This window comes from Heterocephalus glaber, unplaced genomic scaffold (assembly GCF_053883595.1).
Source record: "Heterocephalus glaber isolate CG9 unplaced genomic scaffold, H.glaber_assembly_v1.0 deba00001497, whole genome shotgun sequence".
NCBI classification, from domain to species: Eukaryota; Metazoa; Chordata; class Mammalia; order Rodentia; family Bathyergidae; genus Heterocephalus; species Heterocephalus glaber.
The window spans coordinates 9,719,345-9,742,979 of record NW_028258320.1 but is presented as its reverse complement, the minus strand read 5'-3'; the positions used below and the strand labels follow the sequence as shown (position 1 = coordinate 9,742,979).

Here is a 23,635-nt window from a genome sequence, read left to right as displayed (position 1 = left end):
TGGGGACACCCATGCGCCTCATTGTGAGCTGTTGGAATCGTGAGTGCCTCGGTGGTCCCCAGGGAGAGCTTCACACACCTGCCCCTGGGGACAGGACCTCTGTGTGTGAATCTCCTTCTCCTCCTCCAAACAGAACTGTGGGCTGAGAAAAACAAAAGGGATGGCCAGGTGTGGTGGTGCACATCTGTAATCACAGCACTCCAGGGGCTGAGGCAGGAGGATCGCCACAAGTTCGAGGCCAGCCTAGCCTACATAATGAATTCAAGACCAGCCTGTACTACGACGTAGTAAGACTTTGTATAAAAAAGAACAGAAAAGCAAAACAAAAGAGAAGAAAGTCACTGCCCCTCTAAGCAAGGAGCTGCAGTGTCCCCAGGGGTCAAGGTCCAGGTCTCCTCCAGGGGATACTGCCCAGCCTAGGACAAGGCTGACCTCCAGACTCCAGTCCTGGTCCCTGCCGTGGGTGGAAAGCTTCCTCTTAGTTCATTGTCACTCACGTGGCCCAGCAGGTGACACAAACATGGCCTCTCAGCCAGAGGCACAGAAGTGGGTCTGGGGGGCGGGCAGCCAGCCCTGTGGTGGGCCAGCCATGATGCAGGGGCCACCTGAGGCCACACAAACGTGCACTCAGATTGCCAGGGCAGTGGACACTGCGAGGAAGCAGGTGTTTTCCTTGATGTTGGCCACCTCTTACTTAGGACCCTGTGCTGGCTGCCCAGTGTGGCCCCTTGCGGCCAACGGTGGGTCTGGGCGGCCAGGGAAGGTATAGAACTTAAGTCACTGGAGGAATAAGGCGGGGACAGATGGTTCGTTGGCTGATGGGGGAGGTCAGCCTGCAGAGATCCTGGTGGTGCGGCCACTTGGGCCACCTGCTACTGCCCTGCTTTGGAGCTGTATGACTTTGTTTATGTTTATTTCTTCATGGATGCTGGGGATCGAAACGGCCTCACATGCCAAGCACGCACTCTAACTCCACACCACAACCCCAGCCTCCGCTGCTGTGTGACTTTAGGGAACCGACAGAACCCCAGGTATCAGGGCTGCAATACCTCTTCCCAGGGCGATGCCTGGGGAAACTGTCCTTTGCTACACGACAGTATCCTCCCCCTAGAGAAAGAATGGCAGTGGGGGAGAACAGCTGTGGTAGGGAGGATGCCAGGTGTCGGACAGGACAGATGAGGAAGGCCAGGATAAGTATAAGGAAGCACTGGCAGTCTCGGTGCTCTCTTCCTGCTTTTAGTCTCAGGCGTGAATGTCGCAGGGCAGAAGACATCCATGTTAGAGTCACCGTGCCCAACTTCCTGTTTATCTGCGAAGAGACTGGCACAGAGAGGGCACACTCTTCCCAGCACCTGTCCCTCATTGTCCTTGGGGCTAGGCTGGCACCACACAATATCCTCACTAATCCTCTTCCTCTTGGTGCCACTGGTACTACCTCTTTTACTCACAGTACAGCTACTAATATTAATACTGCTGTTGCTCCGATTATTGCCACCCGATGATTTTCAATACCACCATTATTCTACAGATAGAGCATTCCTAATCCGAAAATCTGAACTCCTGAGCTGGGTATGATGGCGCATGCCTGTGATCCCAGCACTCTAGAGGCTGAGGCAGGAGGATTCCTTCCAGTTTGAGGCCAGCTCAAACTGACATAGTAAGGTCAAGGCCAGTCTGAGCTATGCAGCGAGATCCTGTCTCAAAAAAGAAAACAAATTGTATAAAGTTACCTTCAGGCTATATGTGTGGAATGTATGAAACATAGATGAATTTAGTGTTTAGACTTGAACCCCACACCCAAGCTATCTCATTTGGTATAGACACATGCTCCAGAATCTGAAAAAATCTGAAATCCCCAACTCCCTTGGTCAAAGGCATTTTGGATAAGAGATACTCAGCCTGTGCTACTGCTAATCAGTGAGTGGGGTTCACGTCACCTCATCCTTGCCACATCTTCCTGCCCAGCAAGTGCTGCACATGTATTCTCTCCTTGTACTCTTCTGAAAAGCTTAAGAAACAGACCTGGGAAGTCAGTGACTTGCTCAAGGTCACTCAGCTAGCACAGGGTGGGGCTAGAATTCAGACCTGGACCGCCCTGCCCTGGGCCCAGCACACCTAGGTGTCAGGCCAGGCTGTCTCCCAGGAGGAGGAAGGAGGCAAGGCAATGGAGGCCTCAGAGGCATTGCAGAGCAGGACCCGCTTGTGACTCAGCGCAGGGGACAGCCCTCTCTGTCTGCCTGGAAGAACCTGACCTGACAGTCTCTGTCCTGACTCACTTTGCCAGACCTGAAATTCCTGTCCCGAAGTTGTCCTTGCACCTGAATGCTTGTAAGCAGTGAGCCTTGTTCCTTCTGTCTGTCATTTGGCCATGACAAGGGGAGGGGCATTAAGCTCAGGTGACCCTGGGTGTGACCCTGGGCCCATCCCTTCCCCTCCCAAAGGTGAAATCCTGTATCTGAGCTCCAGGCTCACATACAGGGGTCTCTGACCTTCCGGCCAGGTGGTCAGGGGAATGAAGGTAGATGTGTCTGCCTCACAGTGGCCCTGTATCCCCAGCCCTGTGTGGGGCACCGGACGGAGTGTGAGGAGAAGGCCATCGTCCTTGCCCTTTGGGGGATCCGGGTGATAGGCAGAACCAACTTGGAGGGAGTGACCTTTCTTTTGTTGTTGTTGTTGTTTGTTTGTTTTTGGTACGGGAGATCGAATTTGGGACCTTCCACTTGCAAAGCAGGCGGCAGAACCGCTGAGCTAAATCCTCGGCCCAGGAGTGACCTTTCTGACAATGCCTTTGTCATCACCACAATGTTCTAGGAAGGACAGTGGAGAGGCCTCAAGCCTAGAAGGCTTTGCAGAGGACAGAACCCTGCCTTCAAGGCTCCCAAGAACAAAGCGGCCAGAGAGGAGGGCAGAGAGGGCGTTCCAGGCATCGGGAAGAAAATGTGCAGAGGATGTGGCCCCAACCCCTTCTCTGCTCCTTCTGTCTCAGTGCCTTGGTGCCAAGTGTGTCATTCTGACCCTCGGCTTCCTTATCTATAGGACAGAAGTGGTACCACCCACCCCTGGCTTCTGAGCATCCAAGAGGTTAAGGGATACAAAGGTCCTGGCACTGATTCTCTGAATGCCTGAGGGATCTGGAGGCTGCCTCTCAGCTCCTGACCCCCAAGCACCCCAACACCCAGCTCTGTCAGTATGGGTTGTTCCCGGGCGCTGTTAGGTAATTAGGCCAAATTCAGTTACACACCGTGCGTGCTCCCAGGGCTGTGCCTTCCCACAGCACATTCCAGGACCTTGCCTGTATCATGCCTGGGGAAACTGAGGCAGGCGAAGGCAACATTGCCCAGCCCCTGTCCTAGTCCGTTAGGGCTGCTGTACTGAAATACCTGAGTATGGTGATTTGTGAGCAGCACACACGTGCCGCCTCTTTTATAAGAGAGGTCATCCCATTTACCAGGGTGGAGCCTTGGAGGTCGAATCACCTCCATAAGAGCCCACCTCTTAGCACCATCACCTTGGGGACCAGAATTTAGCACAGATTTGGAGCAATGCAAGCACAGACCAGAGCATCCCAAAGAGTAGCATCCCAGGGGCTGAGTCCCCAGTGATCCTTGAACCTGCTGGTGGGGGGCTTACCCTCCCTTTCACATTCATCAGGGAACCTGGCTCCCCATTCCCTTGGAAAAGCCAAGAGACTGGCGAGTGGGTGGGATAGGAGTAGAGCCACTGGGCTTACCCTGCATTCACCTGGCAACCAGCTGCTGCCTCGCACTTTGGCATGCAGGTCTTTGGGTAGAGCAGTACCTCCATAAAGCTGAGTGAGCTAGGGCTTCTGCATGCCTCGGAGGGACTAGCCAGAGGCATAGACAAGAGCAACAGGGCCAAGGGCACTGGAACCCCTTCCAGGGCCACATCAGTCCATGGAGCTTGAACTTGGACCTGATCTTGTAGACCTTGGGAGCCAGGGAGGTTGTGGACAAGAGAGAGATATGGTCAGGCTTGCCTCTTAGAACTGCTCAGCAGGTAGGGCGCCAGCAGCAGGAAAAACAGTTTGGGGGCTGGTGCAGTAGTTGGTACTGGGTGGAGGAATGGGAGGTACCCACTGTCCATGGCCCGCTCCAGGCCACCCACAGGCTGGGCCTTGGAAGCACAATTGGAGACATGGGGTTCTTGGTTCCAAAGATGGTACATAGCAGCTTTCAGAGGGAAAATGCGTCAACTTTGGTTTTATTTAATTCCAAAATAAAAGTGGTTTTGTGAGGGTTTTCTTCTAATCACAAAAATAATGCATGCGACCTGTCAGACAATAAAAAAATGCAGAAAATTATAAAGTAAAGCTGAAATCCCACCATCAGGGGATAATAACTTGGTGATGGTCCGTTAGTCATTCAACAAATATTTGCTGAGTATTTACTATGGTCCAGGTACAAAACCACCAGGGATATGGCAGTGAATGAAACAGATAAAATCCCTGCCTTTAGGGAGCTCCTGGTCTAACCCTAAATTATACCCTTATAGATAAGCACAAAAAATAGCCAAGAATGGAACCATGTGGACCGATTGCTTTGGAAGCACCTTCTTTACCTTACCAGGATGGTGGATGTTGGGACCTCCTACTCAGCCCAGCTGGGGGATTAGCAGGGGGAGCTCTATGGCTCAGGGAGGCTGAGGCCCCTAGCAACAAAGACAGGTACAGCAGCTGCCCTAGATGTCTCCCCTGGTTGGAGAAACCAGGGTCCAGAGAGGGACAGCAACCTGTACTTGGTCACACAGCAAGCCCCCAAACCTGTGTCTAGGCAGCCTCTGTCTTGATTGGGAACTTGGCCTCTGGGACCAGGTGCATGCTACTGTGCTGAGCTCAGCTTTGCAGGTCTTGATTTCAACATCAGGTCTCTCACTCCTTGCCCTGCCCGGGCAGCCAACTTTGGATTCTCCCCAGACAGACATTCCTCTGTAGCCTGTCTGCTCATGTCTGGAGTCCTGGGGGTGGGGGACACCTGGGACCACACTGGGGAGTGAAGGAAGCCGCTGGGTCCCCTGGGCTGCCATGGGCCAAGAACAAGGGGACGGAAGGGAGCAGACATCTGGGAGAGCCCCTCTCCTCGGGACAGCTGGGACGGGAGGTGGGAAGACAGCGCCTGCAATGAAGGATTCCTGGCAGACCTTGTGGGTTTGAAGGCGCATGAAACTGCCCCGTGCTGCCCAGAACATGCTGAGATGCTGGAACATGCTTCTCCTACCTGGTCTCGCCCCTTACCTCCCCATGCACCCCAGACAGCAAGGGCTTCATCTGCCATGAGCCTGCAGGGTGGGCTCCCTCTGCCACTCCACCTTTGGTGTATGTGCCGCAGCTGACAAGGCGCTCATTGCCAGCCCTGATTGCCAGCTCCCCCTCTTTGAAGCCCAGATTGGTATTTCCCACCCGTCTTGATGCATGGGACTCGCCCAGCTGATAAGGAAAGGAGCTACAGGGCCTGCGGTGCGGTCCCCATCTCTCCATGCATAGGAGGAAGAATGAGGTCCACCCTCCCCATATTAATCCCACCGGTTCATACTCCAAATCCCACCACTGTGAGCCTGAAGAGGAGGCAATTGAACAGATGCCCTGTAGAAGGGTAAGCCCTCTTATCTGTCTAGCACTTTATAGTTTGGAGGCCATGCTCTCGACACTACAGGAGACAACGGTACAACTCTGGAGAGACCACTGGGCCCTGTGACAAACCAAGAGCTCTGGGTTCTTGTCCTGGCGCTACTGCTAATTTGCTGTGGAACTAGCGGCAGTCTCATCCCCTCTCTGAGCCTGTTTTCTTATTTAAAAGGTGACATGAGTGCCTCTTTACTCCAGGGCTGAATGAGTTGCTGATTCCAAATGGGCAAATTGGGACTCAGAAAAAGGGCCAGACATCATGGACCAGAAGGTATAGGGGCATGGCAGGCCTTGGCCTGGGAGGCCTCAGGAGTGAAATCAGGCAGCAAGGCGGACAGGCAGACAGACAGACAGCTCCAGCAGCAGGAAGGAAAATCACATTCCCAACAGCAGAGAGCTTCCTTTGTCAGGGACCCTGATGCTGCCCAGAAGCTTCCTGTCAGAGCTGTGTCCTGGGAGAAGCAATAAAACCCCAACACTGCTGAAGCACAGACATATGAGCTGCCTTTGCGCCCCCCTCCCCTCCAAGGCGACTAAAAATCAATGGAAAGAGATTCATTACAGGCCTTAGTCGTGTGCACCCCGCCACCTCTGACATCCCCTTTGTTAAACAGCCCCAGCTTCTGGTCCAGCTCCCTCCCCTAAGAAACCCTGTCCTTTCAGGCAACGGCCCTGGCCCAGGCCCAGACCTAGTCCCTGGGTAGGTAGACAGGGTAGCCAGGCCACACCATAGCCCCCGGGATCTTGTGATTGTTCACTGTGCATTCATTCATTCCTTAACTCATACATTCAGGCAGCTGGTTCTTGTTTCATTCATGTAACGAATATTATCAAGCATCTGCCTGGCATATTTTAGATACTGTCAACATAACACGTACCAAACAGACAAAAGTCCCAGTTGATGTGGAGCTTGCCTTTTAGCGAAGGAGACAGCGTTAAACAAGATAAATAATTGAAATACACCAGTCATCGAGCTAAGGAGAAAGCTTCCTGAGATACATCGGGAGGGGCTGCAGCCTGTGACAGCTGGGCTGAGGAAGGCCTTCCTGTGAAGGTGTCACTGAGGGAAAGCCTGCCAGAAGCAGGGAGGGAGCCAGGACTGCCTGGTCACCTGGAGAGACACATTCTGGGCAAAGCCCTTGGTGCACATGAGGCACAGGGAGTAGAGGGGAATGAGGTCAAAGAGAGGACAGGGCTGGGTCACACACACAGGGTCTTTTGGGTCAGAGTAAGGACTCAGATTTTGACTGACTGAGCCAGAGCACCTACTCAATGACCGACCCACTGTGATTAGGTTTCCAAGGACCATCCATGTATTAGTTTGCTAGGGCTTCCATAGCCAAGTCTCCCCAACCAGGCACTTGAACAATGGACTTGATTATCTCACAGTTCTGGAGACTAGAAGATGGAGATCAAAGTGGTGTTGGCCAGGCCAAGCCCTCTCCAAAGACGTGAGAAGCACCTGCTCTAGGTCCCTGTCCTAGCAACTGGCAGGTCCTTGGCTGGGGGCCAACTCCAGCCCTCACATGGCAGGGATTCTTCCAGTGTGCCCACATGTCAGACTGTCCAAATGTTCCCTTTTCACTAGGACACCAGTCCTGCTGGATTAGGGCCCACCCTGATGACCACATCTTGACTTGATTATCTGCAAAGACTTTGTTTCCCTGATAAGGTCACCTTCACAGGCCCTGGGGCTGACTTGAGCATCTTTTGGGGACACACAAAAGCTTACCCCTGACGCCACAGCTGATCAGCCTATCTCAAGTCCTCAACCTTGCCTCCTTTGGTCTCCTCTAGGGCTGGTATCGGGTGGTCTTACCCTCATTTGGCAAAGGAGTAGGGGGAGGTCCAGAAAACCCAATTGGCTTGTGCTCCCTCAGGGCCTCCAGCCAGTTAGTACTTGTTTTCAGACCCTCAGCCTCCAAATCCAGGCCCACCCTCCCTCCACAGCCTTCAGTTTAGCCCAGGAGCATGGCCACCTCCACTCCAGCCCTGAGGGCACCTCCAGCCCCTGCAGGCCATCTCTGCCCACAGGGCACCTTCAGAGGTCTCCTATCAGGGCCTCCTTCCTGGCTGAACAGGTGAGGGGCAGGCAATTCTGCAAGTCATAAGACAGAGGCCACCTGAATGGCCATTTTGGTTCTCCTGATCTCCCTCCTGACCCTACCCCCTTCTCCTTTAAGCCAGCAGGAGGCTTTCCTGGATCTCCAATAACCTGGAAATTGGAGGGCTTCTCGGATATGCCAAGGGGAGGTGTAGGGTAGGGGCTGGTGTTGTTTTCAAAATGAAATGATTATAGGATTTGGGCAGAAGCCAAGTTCAGAGTTCTGAGAATGCAGCCCAGATCTGGGATGAGCGGACCTGTTTGGGATGAATCCAGGAAGGGGCTGGGGTTGGGGGGACTGCGACAAGGGTTTGGGAAGTGCAGAGGTCTTGTCCACAGCGTGTCCCAGCCCCCTTCGGGCAGGGACCCTGCCAAGTGCAAATGTCAAGTGGATGCTTACAAATGCATACATAGATGCTGAAGTTTAAAAAGAAACAAAGTAAGAAACTGTTTTAGTCTCTGTAATGCAGTAAAACAGGGGTCAGGAGTTTCTCATCACAACTCTAAAGGCTCTATGACCTGCATGGTCCCCTTCCTCTCTGGGTCTTAACCACCTTAAGAGTCTCAGTGCAGGCTTCAGAGCTTGATTGCCAGGTACTTAAATCCTTCTGCAAAAGTTGCTTCAGCAGGCATGGTGGCTCATGCCTGTAATCCCAGCAGTTGGGAAGCTGAGGCAGGAGGATTATTGTAAGTTGGAATCCAGCCTGGTAACTACGTAGCAAGACCCTCTTTCAACCCACCTATCCCCAGAGTTGCCTAAACCTCTCTGTGGCCAACTTGTCTCCGTGTGGTGGAAATAATTACTGCCCTCAGATAGAGGGCTGCAGGTGAGTGTGTTTAGACTTGGAGAGCACCTGAACCTGTGTCTGGCAACAGCAAGCACTCAGTAGTCATGAGCTTGCATGACATTATTACCAGGAGAGGAGAAGCCAGGGTCCCTCGTGGGGTCTTCACTCCATGTCCCCAGGTGTGGGGACAGAAGGCAAGCTGGACAGAAGGCAAGCTGAACCTCACCTGTGCCTTCCGTCTTTAAGACCAAGATAAGATTCTAACAGGCCGTCCAGGGCAAAGGAGGAGGGACAGGCGGCAGAGGAACAGTGTCATGCAGAGGCGTGGACTTGGCCCCTGACCCCAGTGCCCAGTGCTGCTGTCGACCCTTCCGTGGTGATGTCCCGAGGCTGTTGCCCCATGGCTGCCCACGCTGTCCCCTGTTCCAGGCATCTCGAGAAGGACCAGACATGCCAAGGTGCATGGATGGCCCAGGCAGGTCCCAGGGCCTGAGCTCATGCCTGTCATAGCCACATGGGACATCCGTCTGGGGCCTCCCTGTCCACCTCACCCTCCCTCTGAGTGCTCAAGCCACACATGGGTGACATCTCCAGTCCTCCTCAGGATCCTTGTTCGGCCTGCTGAATCAGCAGCCCTGCCTGAGAAGGACAGAGCTCTGTGGCTCAGACCTCAGTGCCTCCCCAGGTCGTAGGGAGCTTGGCTTTTGTGCCCTGATCCTTCCTTTCTTCTGAATGGCCTCTCAGCCCATGGGCCTCCCACTACACAAAGCCTTCTACAGGAGGCCACCCACCCTGAAGCCACTTTTGACCCCTAGGTGACCTATATCCCAGGTAGGTGACTTGGCTCCTTTCCTCTTCCGCCCTGGGCTGGGACAAGATCCAGGAGGCCCATCCCTGCGTCGGGGAGCTGGGGAGCCCTGGAGGAGGCTCCTTCTCTAGGCCCCCAAGCTTGGCTGTAGCGTTCCCCAGCCCCCATGGCCAGTGGGTCTCGCTGAGGTGGGTTCCGTGTAACAGGCTCACTAGCCGGAGGAAGCAAGCATCCTCTCTCCGAGTCTGCCCCCTCTACCACCGGGCCTTCCCGGCTGCGGCTCCGTGCGTGATTTATTGGCGGCTCCTTCTCACCAGGGCCCACGGCAGGAGGAGTTGAAACACCCAGAGAAAAGCCACCGCTATTGATCCTGCGTCGGGCCTCCACAGCGCTGGCGGGCATTCATCAAGGAGCCGCAGCTCTGGGCTGCAGCTCGCCCTTTCTTCTTCCTTTCTTCTCCCTCCCAAGTCATTCCCCCGGGGCCGCCCCCCTCGCCGAGGTCACTCGGAGAGCTCGAGGAGCGTCTGCGCGCCAAAGCGCACAGAGCCTTTGTCTGCGGCCTCTTTGCTGTAGATCCTTATCAAGGCAAGCCCCGGGGAGGTGCGGCTGTGCCAGGCCCCAGGCTTTTGAGCACAGCTTTGGAAGTTAGAGAAGTGGAGTTGGAACTTCGACCAAGTAGGGAGGCGGCCTTCTGAAGCAGGCTCTGGTTGGAGTGCCCGATTTCTGTGCACTCCAGGAGCACAAGTACTAAAAAGAGCTAGCTAATGACCAAGTGGACAGAGAACTTCAAGGGCACAGGAGCTGGCTCTGAAATTAGCATGTGAAAGAGCCTACTTTGGGCCCGCGAGGCCTCCAGTGTAGGCTATTGAGCGGTTGCTTGAAACAATGTTTTCCTAATTATGTAAATCTGCAGCTGAGGAGTACTATTTACGTTGGGGTCGGGGGCTTACCTGGGGAAATTTTTTTTCTTTTGAGACAGGGTCTCCCTAGGTGTTTCAGGCTGGCCTTGAACTCACTATGCAGCCCACATTGGCTTTGAACTCCCAGCGATCCTCCTGCTTCAGCCTCTCAAGTGCTGGGATTACCAGCGTTGTGGCTACCTGGGGAAATTCTTAAACTGTTGCATAATCTCTTCTCGGGTCCCACTGCAGGGCTTCTCCCCCGGTGGGTTCCTGGGATAACTGGGAAGTAGGAGTGGGAGCGGAGATGGGTGGGCCCGGCTGTTTTATTACAGTTTCCAGGGCGGTGTCAACAGGTCTGTTTCCCTGCAATGTGAGTCCTACTCAGTTTTAGTCCAAATTCTGGCTCGACCTGCAAAGGCAGACTTTCTGAGCTCAGTGTGTATGGCTTCGTGGTGCCAACATAGAGTAACTGAAGAATGAACTCAGAAATCGCCTTGGATGGTTGAGAAGATGCTGAAGGTCAGATTAAAATTGTGCATTGTCATTGCACAGAGCTTTGGGAGGACAGAGGGTGGGGTGTGCTGCTTATTTGAGGGCATAGTCGCTTAGATTCTGGAAAATGGAAGCCCAAGCCCTGGCATTGTGTTAAAACCAGGTTAACAGTAGAAACCAGGCCTTAGGGACACCAGTCTCAGTATTTTCTTCTGAAAAATGGGCCAGAGTACATGTCCTACCTTCTTTCTAGGCTGAGCAGTGGGGTTTGGGGTAAGACAGTGTTCCTGAGGGAGCCAGAGTGGGACAGACGGGAGAATCTTCCCCTGGCCTCTGGGGTCCCAGATCCCTGTGGGGCTGCTTGGAGTCACGAGTGTCTCAGTGAGTGAAAGCCTGTCCCCAGAGAAGCCATTGTAACCCAAGAAGAGATGAGACTGGGTAGGGCCTGCAGAGCAGGAGCGACGTCATTGCCCTGGCTGCCCTGGGGTTGGCCCTGTAGGAAGGGGATGCCAATTAATCTCGCTTGCAGGAGGCAAGTTAGGAAGGCAGCAAGTTATGAAGTATGAATTAATCCACTTAACCAGCTCTTCAGAGGGAAAGCCTGTGACAACTGCGTTTCCAAATGCCATCCCGAAAGTGATATTTCAAGTGGCAGTGGGTGGGATTAGAGCCTGCTAACGATTTATGTCAAACAAGGAGCAAGAACATAATTTCTAGATAAGAGATTTGTTTCAGCCACTTCCAGGAGGGCAGGCAGCCGGCCAGACAGGAAGGTTTAGGGACAAACCAGCGGCTCCGACTGGAAAAGGGACGAAATCAGCACCAGCAACCTCAAAGGCAGGTGGACCTGCCACTTCCTGCCGCTGGCTGTTGGAGGGCAGCGCACAGCCGAGGTTTGAAAGACACTCCGACTTCCTTTGGGGGATGAAGGATGGGGGGGCGGGTCTCACTTTCCTAATTGTTAGGAGCGGTTAGGTCCCCATTCAATCAACTTTCCCTGGCGAGTGGGCGGGGCCAGAGGAGGGGGCTATAAAAAGAAATTTCTTCCCGGAGGGTGATGGAGGTAGTGTGTGTCCCCCAACGAGGGAGGGGCTTCCCCTTTGGGTGGGGAAGCGAGTTAGCTTCCCGGGGTGTCGGTGCGGAGTTGGCAAGCTCAGCCCAAAGCTTGGAGCCCCTGCGATAGACAGGCTGGAAGGAAGAGGCCGCAGCTACCGCAGGATGCAATGTCAGGAAGGCGGCAGCTCCCAGAGCGGGGCGGGGCCGCGCGCAGCAGCCGCCCCCGGCTTCCCTCGCGCCTCTGGCTTTGGCGCACAGGAACTCCCCGAAGTCGGGGAGCCTGAGCGTACGTGCGCGCGTTCACCCTGTCCTGGGCCCCGCGCTCGGGGAATCCCAGAGGTGACAGGGGCCCCTGTGCCAGGGAAGTGAAATGCCAGGCTGCTGACCTTCCCCGCCTCCTAACCCGAGCCGAAAATCCTTCAAACGGACCGAGGTTTAAACGGCTGCCCTAGCCTGCCCCGCCCCTCCTTCGCCTGAGGACGCCTCGGCCGGGCTCTCTCCACCCCCGCCCCGCCCGGGACCCTCATTAGCATGACCCCTTGGGAAGACTCGCCCGCCGGGGGGCGGGAAACACCCGAAGTCATCCACCACCACCAGCGCCTTCCCGGCGGCCTCCTCGGGCGACAGCGCTCCGGGAGCCCCACTCGTACAAGTGGCGCTGGCAATTAAATGCCTCGGCGGGGTAGGGAAGGGGCCTGTTCACCGCCCCCGCCCGGAGGTTGGAGCGCCGCTCGTCCGGTCGTGCGTTCGTTCGGCGGTGGCGTGCACCAGCACCACCCCTGCCTGCAAGTTTGAAATGTGAGCTGCCTGCGATCTTTGCTCGCCCGCGCTCCCTCGCAGCCAAGTGGCTGGGCTGGCGGTCCGCGCGCGAGTGAGTGCGGGCGGCGGGCTGGGGGCGGGGGTGCGGACAGCGAGGCTGCGGGGCGGGGAGGGCGCGCGCTAGCCGAGGCTCCCTGGAGACGCCGAGGCAGGTCTGCTCGCCTTTCATCTTCCTCCCGCGCTCCTCCTCCTCCTGCCCCCCCCCCCGCCGCGACGCGCCCGGCTTCCCCGAGCCCCCAGCCCCACGCGGGCACACGCCGGGTGGGTGGTCACTGCGGCGGGGGCCCGGGCCTTACGAAGTTTCGCCGGCGCGCCCCATGCGCCCCCGCCCCCCGCGCGCCCCCGGCCCATCCTCGTCCCTGGAGGGCTGTCGCTTGCGCCCGGGCGCGCGGCTGGCTGCCTCTCGGCGGCGGCGGCGGCGGCGGCCCCATTAGCGGAGCCTCCGCCTGTGATTGGCTTCGCCCGGGAAGCTGGAGACGGGCGATGAATAATTGATGTGTGCGGTGCGGTAGCCGACCGGCGGCGGCGGTGGCGGGCGGCAGCGAGCGGGAGCGCGGGAGCCGGGGCGCCCTCGGAGCGGGCAGCGCGGAGCGAGCGGGCGCCGGAGCCTCCCGGGCCCCCGCGTCGCCGCCGCCGCCGCCCGGGCGCGAAGCGGGGATGCAGGCGGCGCCCGCTGCCTGCGAGCAGCCTTTGTTCGGCGCGGGCTGAACCCTGCCCGGAGTCGCTTGCCGCGGCTGCCGCGGGCCGGGCCCCAGACCTCGCGGGGTCCAGGGCGGGACCTCGGCTGGTGCAACTTCTAGGTGAGTGCGAGGCCGGAGGGGTCGGCGCCGGGTCGCCCGCGGGCCGGGCCCGGGCTCCCTCCGGGCGCGGGGGTGAGTGTGCGTGCCTGTGTGTGACAGAGCAGGGCCGATGCATTGTGGGTAGCGCTGTGTGCTGCATGGTGTCAGCCTGAGGCTTGGCCGGGAGAGTGGCACCCACCGGCATGTACCGGGACCATTTTGTGCGCCCACGGAAGGGGGGCCATCATTTCTTCTTGAGCCCCGGGGGGCAGGCGCCTCTCCCCCAAAGGTGAGGTGTTGGCTCTCCAGCAGACATTTTACAAGGCTCCCTCCCTTGCAGAAACAAGAATCAGCCAGGAAGCCTTTGGTGGAGGCAGAGGCTGAGGGTCTTAACTTGAGGCTGGCCCTTTGTCAGAATGCAGCAAGCACCCAGAGACCCCCACTGGCACTGGTGGAGCCACCGGTGCAGCAGGACGCCCTTCCCAGAGGTGGTAGGTGCAGATAAGGCTCCTGCAAGTGTGTACTGGGGAGCAGGAGGAGGAGGAGGGAGGGGAGGGGACGGGTCTGCATTCCAGGGCAGGAAGGTCCCTTCCGACCTGAGGCGCTGAGCACCGTGTACGAGACCTTGAAAGAGGGTTTCCCAGAACACTGCCAGGAGTTAAAGGGCAAATGCCAGAGGTCCCCTATGGGTGGCTTTGGTGTTGTGTTGGCGAGCAGGCCTCAGATGGTCCCAGTGCCTGGATTTAAATGAGAGCCAGCTGTGGGACACTAGGGGATCTCCAATTGGGTTCAGGAGATCATCGTTGTTAAAGTGGGGGCCCAGGTGCCCTGCCCTTCAACGCCAGGCTGGACTGCCACGTGGGTTCTGAGCATGGCTGGCTGATGGCTCTTCCAACAGGAAGATTTTGTGAGGCAGCTGGGAAGGAGCTGGTGCCAGAGTGCTTCTCAATGGTGGAAATTGGGCCAAGGGTTGAATTGAAGTGAACAAGGCTGTGTCACCTGGAAGTCAGTGTGACCCTAGGTGGTGTGTAAGGACCCAGGCTCCTCCATTTCTGGGACTCCAGTCCTGACAGTGATCTCCCATCCACTACAGAGTGGAATGCCCCTATCCCACAGGGGGGATGAGTCTTGGGGGCCATATGGCCACTGGTTAGCCTGTTCCCCTTTTTCATGAATTAGCCGGGAGTGACTACCTTGTAACTGGCTGGATTCAAGTCCCTTCTGAGCTATTTTTACCCTGAACTTCCTTAGTGAGAAACCACCAAACTTCGATGCTTTGGTGAGAATCTGGGTCTTTACCGGAAGCAGCAGTCTGCACAGAGTTTGAGGCTTGCTCCTTATACTGTCCCTGCAACCCTGCACAGCCCTGCCTTTGCCCAGAGCTCCACCCCCTACTCTCCCATCACGTCCTCACGCACCCAAGGACTTGTGAGCAGCCCTGGTTTCAGATGGGAAAACCCTTGTTTGGAGACCACCCAGGGGATGGAGGAGCTCCTTGGGGCAGGGGCTGCATGTTATTGTTATCATCACTGTGTACCCCAGCACCAGCCATGGCACCTGGCAGATGCTGGAGGCTCAGTGACTCTTAGCAACTGTATGAGCAGAAGCTGTCCTGGGACTGTTGCCCTGTTCTCAGGAGAGCTGACAGTGGGATTGAAAGAGGACTTCTGGATACAGGTCAGCCTTGGTTGAGTTTGTATTAATCACCCAGCCTCTGCTCAGTCCCCAGAAACTCTTAAGATGAGTCCCTTGACTGGAGTCAACCAGTCAGACTAAAAGACTGAGAGACAAGAGAAATGAACCTATGGCTCTTTAGCCAGTGCTTCCTTAAGTTCCTCTGTGACTCACAGCCAGGGAGGCAGGATCTAAGGCTCCTATCTAATATGGTAGCCACTCTTCACATGTGGCTCCTTGTACGTTTAGATAAATTCAGAGTAACAGTTCAGAGGCTTGTTGGCCTTGGCTACCCTGCAGGTGCCCAGAACCCATGGGAGGCTCGTGGCCACTTTAGGGGCAGGTCAGATTTTGGGACATTTCTACCATGGCAGAAAGTCCCACAGGACAGCTCTAGCATAGAAATGTGGAGAGTGGGGACAGAGGTGAGCAGACCCCAGCCCATGGTGTGACTGTGTGCAGGGCCAAGTGGTGAGAGAGACCCTCTGCGTCCTTTGCATGGTGGGGCAGACGTGCACCAGCCAGACGCTCCCATTTCACGTAGGGGAAAGCTGAGGTTCTCTTTTGCCACCTAGTAAGACATTGGTGTGAGCCCTGGTCTCCAGCTTGCAGCCAGTGCTCTGCCATCCAGAGGTCAGCTGGGGTGCATGCATGGACAGTGGTCCCCAGCACAGCCTCAGGCCTCCCTGAGGACAGCCTTTGAGCTGGTAGGCGTCAGTCTCTGAAGTCATCCATCGATCTGGCTGGAGAGCCAGCCTGGCCCCAGTCCTCAGGAACAGACAGTTCTGAACTGGCAGAGCTGGAAAGAGCAGGCGAGAGGTACTCTGGGCAGAGGAGTTGTTTACCTTGATGGATGTGGCTCTGGTCCCTCGGCAGAGGTCGGTGCCTCCAAGGGGAGGAGCTCACCAGTGCATCTATTGCCCGGGTGCTCAGCACCACCCCAGAAAGGGGCCTCAGGCCCGAGCCCAGGAGGGACAAGGGTTTCTGGACATTGGGCAAAGGATATAAAATGCCTCTTGCTCTCTCTTACCTTGCCCATGCCCATTGCCCCTCGTGCCAAGGACATCTGCTGGGTCATGCTCGCCCTCACACTCCCCAGAAGCCTCAGCTGCTGTAGGAAACTCTCCCGGGGCTTGCCAAGCAGCAGCCACTCTCGAGGGAGCCAATTCAGGGAAAAACAACCCTGCCCCCCAGCACATCCAGCTTCTCAGGGGGCTCCCAGGCAGGAAAGGTTGACCGGCCTGCTGAGCAGAGGGTGGAGGGACAGTTGCCCCAGGGTCACAAAGCAGGGCAGGCCTGGATGGCACTGATTCCCTCGCACTGTTGCAAACCCCAGTGCAAACCCGGCTCCACCATTGGAGCTGAGGCTTGTGATTTAGTTGGGCCTTGTTTCTTGTTTCCGGCTCCAACCAGGTGAGTGTGGTTTGCCGGGGCCTTGGCCCCTTGTCATGAGGTGCCACCTCCTTCAGCAATGAAGGACCCCTGGAAGGGGGTCTTCACATTCTGTCCTGGGGAGCTTGAGAGATAGAAAGGGCTGCCCCAGGCCCTGCACCCTTCCCTGGAGCCAGGGAAGGCTTCCTGGGGGAGCCCACAGTACCCTAGTTCCAAAGTCTCATGGGCCCTGGGCCCTTCCAAAACTGACTCACAGAGCCAGACCCTGCGCCCGCTAGAGATTAAGGACCCTAGGGCCGGCCCACTGCCTCTGTCCCCCAGAATCGGAGTGTGAGCCCCTCTCTCGGAGCTCCAGCCATGGTCCTGACTTCTGCTTGGAGCCAGCTCTGGGGGGTTCCCCAGGACATTCCCCAAGCCTCCACCACCTTGCTGGGTTCTCCTCCCATGGCCCCATGGGGTAAGGCCAGGCCTGGCCCTTGCCCGAGGCAGCAGTGGGTGCTTTATGAGGTTTTGGTGGATGAAGAGAACAGGAGACTGAGCCAGGGCAGCCCTTCTCCAAAGGAGGCATCAGTGGGGCTTTGTAAAACTCCCCACAAAACTCTCATGCTGTTCAGGAAACACAGCTACTCAGGCCTAGCCCTCAAGTGATCATCATATCTAGGGTCTGTTGCCGAGTCACTTCCCTTGGGATCCCCAGGGCACTCATCTCTGTACTGAAGGTGTTGCTGTCTCATCTCTTTATGTCGCCTCTGAGAGGCAGTCCATCCGAGACTTCAACCACCAGCCCATGGTAGGGTGGGTGTCCCTACCAGTATCTAGGGGTGCCGTGGGAAATCTGAGGGTACAGTTTAGGGGTTTAGGGGAAAGGGGGGAACTTTAAGGCTGGAACAGCGTGCAGCTCCTCCCAGAAATCAGTGGGAGTTGGGCCTCAGGTACAGAGGGCGACACATGTCAGATTGGAAGACAGTGGCCACGAAGGGCATGCAGGCTCTAGAACCAGAAGGGGTGAGGCTGTGACAAGGGGATAGGTGGGCAGAACCTCCAGCTGAGGTTAAGTAGGGCCGCTGCTGAAACCCTGGCCCAGAACACGGATTCTATCCCAAGGCAATGGGGAGCCATCGAAGGCTTTGGAGCCACAGAGGCCCCTGGGATGCCTGTGGCTACCAGGAGCAGGACTGGAGTCTGCATGGCAGGGGAGGTCGGCGTCCCACTGCGGGAACGTCCCCGTCTGCTGACGCAGTGGAAAGTCTCCTCTGGTTGCAGGGTTCCTGTTTTGCAGTTGCCCATGGTGGGGGGCGAGGGCAGCCAGCTCTGCCTTCTGAGGAGCTCCGGGAACTCGGGAACTCGATGGAACTCATCCAGACTTCCCTCCCCACAGAGCAGAGGCCCTGGTGCTCTCCTAGAGAAAAAGAACCAGTCCTGTTTGGGGACAAACAGTCCCTCAGGGGTTAGAGCTGGCCCGGGAGGTTTTAAATCACTGTGAGCATTTCCCTGGGGCTAGGGCAGGAGGAGACCAGGGAGAGGGAACAGCCTCTGGGCTCTCCGTGCCCCAGTGTTTAACCCCTGTCCCCTTGGGCAGAGCCTGAGTCAGCTGGTGACTTGAGGCTGCCTCTCTGCCCCCGCCTTTCTAATCTGATTGGCGGGTGCAGTGTGTGCAGAAAATATAGTGAGGTCTGATGCGGCCCCTGTGTGGGTGGGAGGACTGTGGAAAACGAGGTGGGGTGTTTCAGAGAGGAAGGAAGAAGCAGCCCAGCAGCCTGTTTCTTTCTTTTTAAAGCATACATGTCCATGGGGCACAGTGTGACGTCTCAGTAGGCGTGATCAGATCAGGGCAGGACCTTTCTGCCTCCTCTGCATCCCATTGTGTCCACTGTGCAGGAAGCCATCTCTGGCCCCTGACCCCCAGCCCACGTGGACATGGTCCCCCAGCCATCCTTAATTCCCTTCCTACATCCCACAGCCACATGTCAGTATGCTTCCAGTGGTCACTTGCCTGCCTGAGTGTCAGCCCTGCTACACTGTACGTTGAAGGTCTGGCCACGAATGGCGTACATCAATGCCAGGTGTTCATAAATGCCTGGCACAGGACCTCTTCCCTCACATAGGAGGGCAGCAGCAAAGGCGGTCACCCAGCAAGAAAATGAAGAGCTCTGGGTCCCAGGTTGGCTGTGCAGTAGCCGGGGAATCCCTTCCCTTCTTAGTATCCTCCTCTTTAAAGAACAGAATTGGATCACATACAGTAGCCACTAGCCACATGTGGCTATTTCAATGCATGTTAGGTAAAAGTAAGGGAAATTTTCAGTTCCTTAGTCATGGTGGCCACCGTTCAAGGTCTCGGTGGCTCCATGAGGCTGGCGGCTCCCTTGCTAGAGGGATCAGGAGGCTGGTTGGACAGTCCTGGGCTGGTCTCTAAGGGAACCTCCAGCTCTGTCCCACAGTTCTAGGGGAAGCAGGATCTGCGGGGGGCTGAGTCACAGAGGACCCACCTACTTCCCTGTCAGCAGCTCTGGTGACTGATCCGACCCTGTCCCCTGGACCGGACTTGGCAGGACCACCCTGCCCCAGCCAACCCCCCTGCAGGGCTCTTAAAATGGGGCTACCCAGCGTCCTCCCGGGACAGTATTAGAGAGTAATTCTGAAACCCACATCTGTCATTTCCTGGGTGACTTTGGGTAAGTTACTTCACTTCTCCAAGTCTTTGTTTCCTAGTCAATAAAGCAGAACTGCCAGCCCCTGCCTGGCAGGGCCACTGTGGGGGCGTACACGTGGCAGCTGCAGGCTCAGCTCTGTGTCTGGCACCTGGACTTGCTCGGTGAGTGGCAGCCTTCATTCTCATCAGGTTGACTTCATTCCCTCCATGCACTCCCAAACCAGCCGTGCTCTCGGTTCCCATCAGTCCCCAAGCCTGAGAGATAGGGTTCTCTCTCGACCTGACTCCCCCACACCTCTTCCTAGGGCCCCCTTTCCTCCTGTCAGAGGGTCCTGCCTGTCTTCTCAGTGTGCCTTGTGACCAGAGTCTTTGCTCTCACCTCTGGAGGGGTTGTCCCTCCCTCCCTCCTGAGTGACCACTGTCATAGGAGAGCCTGAACAGCCTGAGAGAGAGGGAGCGTTAGTGTGCTTGTCACTTGTTCGGGTGTGAAGCTGCCTCTGGCCATCTGGGAGGTCCCAGCCTGGGTCCCTGCTCTGGAGGAAGTGTGAACCGGCATCCATACACCCACCTTCATGTCCCTGGGCACCAAGCTAGGTGTCTACCTGGTGTTGGCACAGGAGCCCACCATCATTTGTCAGGGCCCTGTGTGTTTGTACCAGGCCCGCTCCACTGGAGTCCCTCCATCCTCCTGCTTCCCTGACCCCTGGGATAGCAGGGTTCTCTTAAGCACTCTCCGCCTGTCAGAGTGGCGCCTTGCTCCAGCACAAGCACAGAACTGGTGGAAGACACCGAATGCCTCCTTCTGGGGAGCCCAAATGCTCACAGTCCCCATGGTGTCCCCGAGCTCCCAGAGCTCAGGGCTCTCTTAGTGCACTGAGGAAAGGCTCGTGGCCTCTCTGCAGGGCATTGGGGACAACCTGTGTAACACTCAGGTATACCTGTCTGCTTTGTATTTGAGGACGGCAGGCCCCCAGAGCTCCCGGGGATGCCTGGCAGAGAAACCCCTACCCTACCGCACTGGACCCAGAGCAGCCGTGACCTCTGGGTCTCTGGTGGCTTCTGGGGTCCCAGAGTCACATCAGGACAAGCAAAACAGCAAGGACCCGAGACATCTTCCATTCTTTTTTCCCAGGCCAACTTTGGGCCCCGGGAAGGAGGCAGCTTCCTTCTGGCAGGCAAACTCCCCCCAGCCCACCCACCCAGCCTGGAATTAAGCCTCTACAGCTTGGAGCCAAGCAGGGACCATGATCCTCTCAGAGCTTTGCGTGGTGGCGGGCTTTCTTGGGTGGCAGCCTCTGGGATGGAGATTCTTACTCTGGGGCTTCTTCCCAGGTTGTGGGGTCCTCCCATGCCCAGTGAGACCCCATGAGCTCTTTCCTAAATGGAGCCCAGCCTCTGGGAGGGCCAGGGCAGACCAGCTTGCTTGGTTTGGTGCACCTGCTACCTGAAGCCCTGGTCATCTCACCCAGAAGCTCTTCAGCATTAGATTTGCCTCTGTAACCCTGTAGTGTGTTTAGCAGCCTTCTCTGCAACATGCGATATATCCGTTGTCACCCTAATAGCCACTGTGTGACCTGCCCGTGGTGTGAGCATGGAGGGTCCTACTGAGGACCTGGGGTACACACCCTCCGTGCCTGTGCTTGTACTAATAGACACACCCATGACACCCCCAGGTACCTTGCACTGTCATGTTCCATGGGGTTCGCATCTCCCATTACCTTACACACCTGCAGTGGAGCATGCATGTGCCCACATTGATGTGCACAGGATGTTTCTACATTGAGTCATTGTTGGCTGAGAGTGTGTGTGGTGTTCTTGTGAGTTTGTGCAGGCGTAGGCCACACAGGGTGTTGATGGTACATTTATGACATGGGAGGGACATGTGAGGAGCCAGGTGACACATGCATGCACATAAGTGCAGATGTCCTGATCCCTTTGGGGCATGCAGGTGCCCCCTCCACAAACCAGCTGTGCGACCTCAGGCCTGTTACTGAAGCTCTGGTAACAACAGCAACTTCAGGATTGTTGGGGGTCTCAACAACTCCATGGGCTCAGCACAAAGGGTGCAGTGCATGATTGTTCGTCATTGTTACCTTCTGGCAGGTGCATGGGGCCCCTGTGCTACTCTTCCCCAGGGCAGGTAGGACCCCAGCCCTCTCAGGAGCACAGGCCTGTTTCTCTGCCAGAAGGACTGAGGGAGGAGCCTGCAAAGCCAGAGCTAACCCCAGGAGTAGAGGGGTCCAGGGGGACCGTCCTGTCCCAGGGAAGACCTAGGATCTCCAAGACCTTCAGGAAAGGGTGCCTGTAGCTCCTTGGGGAAGTCTGCCATGGCATCCACAGCTTCTTCATGTCTGTTTCGGCTGGCTGAAGGGTGTTGTGGATTTGCCTAAAGCTACCTTCAGGAAGAGATATTTGGGTTGTTTTTTATAGCACCTGCTGTCTGCTCCAGACACAACTTCCCTCACCTCTCTGGGTCCTTGTTTTCCCCATCTGAAAAATAGGCCTGTCGATTCGTGTCTTGTGTCCCACCGGGGTAGAAGGACCCAGGGAGGCTTGGGTCTCTGAGCCCTCTTTGCACCTTCAATGGCCTGGCTTCCTCCCCAGCCAGCCCATCCTCTGTCTACTCTTTAGTGTCCGCATCTCTTCCCTGTCTGTGGTACCCTGGAACAGGTGTGTTTGTGACCTCCAGCGGGCAGTCAGGGGACCTGGAGCAGTACCGTGGGGTCCAGGGTGGAGCCAAGACCTGGCTCTGGTATCTGGCTTTAGAGACTGAGTCTTCAGCACTCTGCGGTCCCATCAGGCCCCATCTTCACTTTCCAACAGGGTCTGCGGGAGTTTGGGGTACAAACAACAGAATCCTTGCTTGTGTCCGGGGCTCAGTTAGCCATTGAGCAGATGGATGACAGTGTGACCCCAAAAGATAGCCACAGACTCAGCATCCAGCACATCCTCCGTGGACGCTCAGGACTGTACACCTACACTCACACACCCCTACCCTTGGGTTTTCCTTCTCCATTTAGGAAACTTAATTATGACTTAAATTCTCATTTTTCACCAACTTTGTTTTTAATGTGGAATAACTATCACCTGTTTGTATATAAAGTCCCTGGAGGGGAGTGGTCTGTTTTCTTAAGATGACTCCTAGAAGTCCAATTAAGAGCGATTGTTCCACTTCAAGGTTTTCCAGTGCTTTCTAGCATGCCCTGCTGAGCCCCTAATTAGGCAGCCAGGAGCGTACCAGCTCGGGCCCAGCGTGGCAGGGGGTGGCCTGATTGCGGGTCAGGCTGGGGCACATTCGGGGCCTGAAACCCAGAAGTGTCTGAAGGGTCCAGGGGACAGTCGTGTCCTGGACATTTGAGGAGTGGGCCATTGGGCACAGTGTCACAGGCCCGTAATCTCTGCTCTTGGGAAGTTGAGCAAGAGGACTGTGAGTTTGAGGCCAGCCTGGGTACATAACAAGGCTCCATGTTTAAAAAACAAAAGTGGGCCAGGGATTTAGTTCAGTGGTTTTGCCACCTGCTGCGCAAGCGCAAGGACCTGAGTTCGATCCCTGGTACCAAAAAACAAAAAAGTAAGCAGTGGGCTGAGATCATTGTTCCAAGCCTGCCTGCCTTTGTGGACATCCATGCAGGGAGCACTCTGGGTTTGAAGGAAGCACATACCAGGCCCCAGGCTCTTGTGCCCAGGCTGGCTCTGGTGGGCTACTGCATGTTGTCCTTGCCATCACTGGGAAGCCAACAATATCAAGGTGCAGCTTGATTGTCCCCACTCACTGCTGAGCAAAGCTGAAGCAACCTGCCGAAGCCACCATGGATGGGCTGATGAGGGCTAAGGCCACTTGTAGAACCAGGTCTGTGGGTGACCCAAGCTCAGCATCACAGTCAGCATGGCATCGGGAGCCAGGGGTCCCTCGGATGGGGGAGCCCACCGGGAAGAAGAGTGGAACTGTGAAGAAGGGTGATGTAGCTGGGTGGAAGAGGGGCAGGGCAAGGCAGGAGCAGCGAGCCTTGTTGGCTTTGGAAACTGAACACCTGATACTGTCATCAGGATCCGGACTTCCAGCGCACTGCCTGATGGTCCCCTTCAAACATATGCCTTGGAGCCAGGCTCAGCCTGTGACCTCACAGTGTGTGGGAGCTGCCCATGACAGCTGGTGCTGCAGCACTGTCTGGGCGGCTGGCCTCCAGCCTGTGCAGCGCAGACCTCTGTGCACGGTGCCCCTGCTGCCCTGGAAGGCACTGCCCCCCACCTGGCCTGGGCCTGTTCCCTGCAGCCTCTGGGAGGTTCAGGTTTCTGGCCGCCAGGTGGGCAGCTTCTCCTCATTGCCTGAAGCAGCAGCTCATCTCACAACCCTGTCTTGCTCCTGCCACCTGGGCCCCCAGGTGCCATCTGCCACCCTGTTTGCTGGCGGCAGGTAGGCGGCAGGTAGGCGGCCTCAGGGCAGGGCAAGGAGGAGGCAGGCAGGTCCCAGATGGGGAAGGTCTGGGGCCGCAGCCCTGAGGGGTGGCTTGTGCCCGGGCTGCCACCTGG

The 23,635-nt window shown here is 56.6% G+C and overlaps 1 protein-coding gene across 9 annotated transcripts in view; it reads left to right on the top strand.

The window, feature by feature from the left end:
* Positions 1-23,635, top strand: part of Zmiz1 (zinc finger MIZ-type containing 1) — a 191,988-nt gene that overhangs the window by 124,262 nt on the left and 44,091 nt on the right. Inside the window, exon 1 of one of the 9 annotated variants that reach the window (XM_021259687.2) lies at positions 11,740-12,589. The exons of 7 other annotated variants lie outside the window; for them this stretch is intronic. The gene's annotated coding sequence lies outside the window, so the exon portion shown is untranslated. Of the gene's footprint in view, positions 1-11,739; positions 12,663-23,635 lie in introns of those variants that run through there. One more of the 9 variants, XM_087184665.1, reaches the window with a different exon arrangement.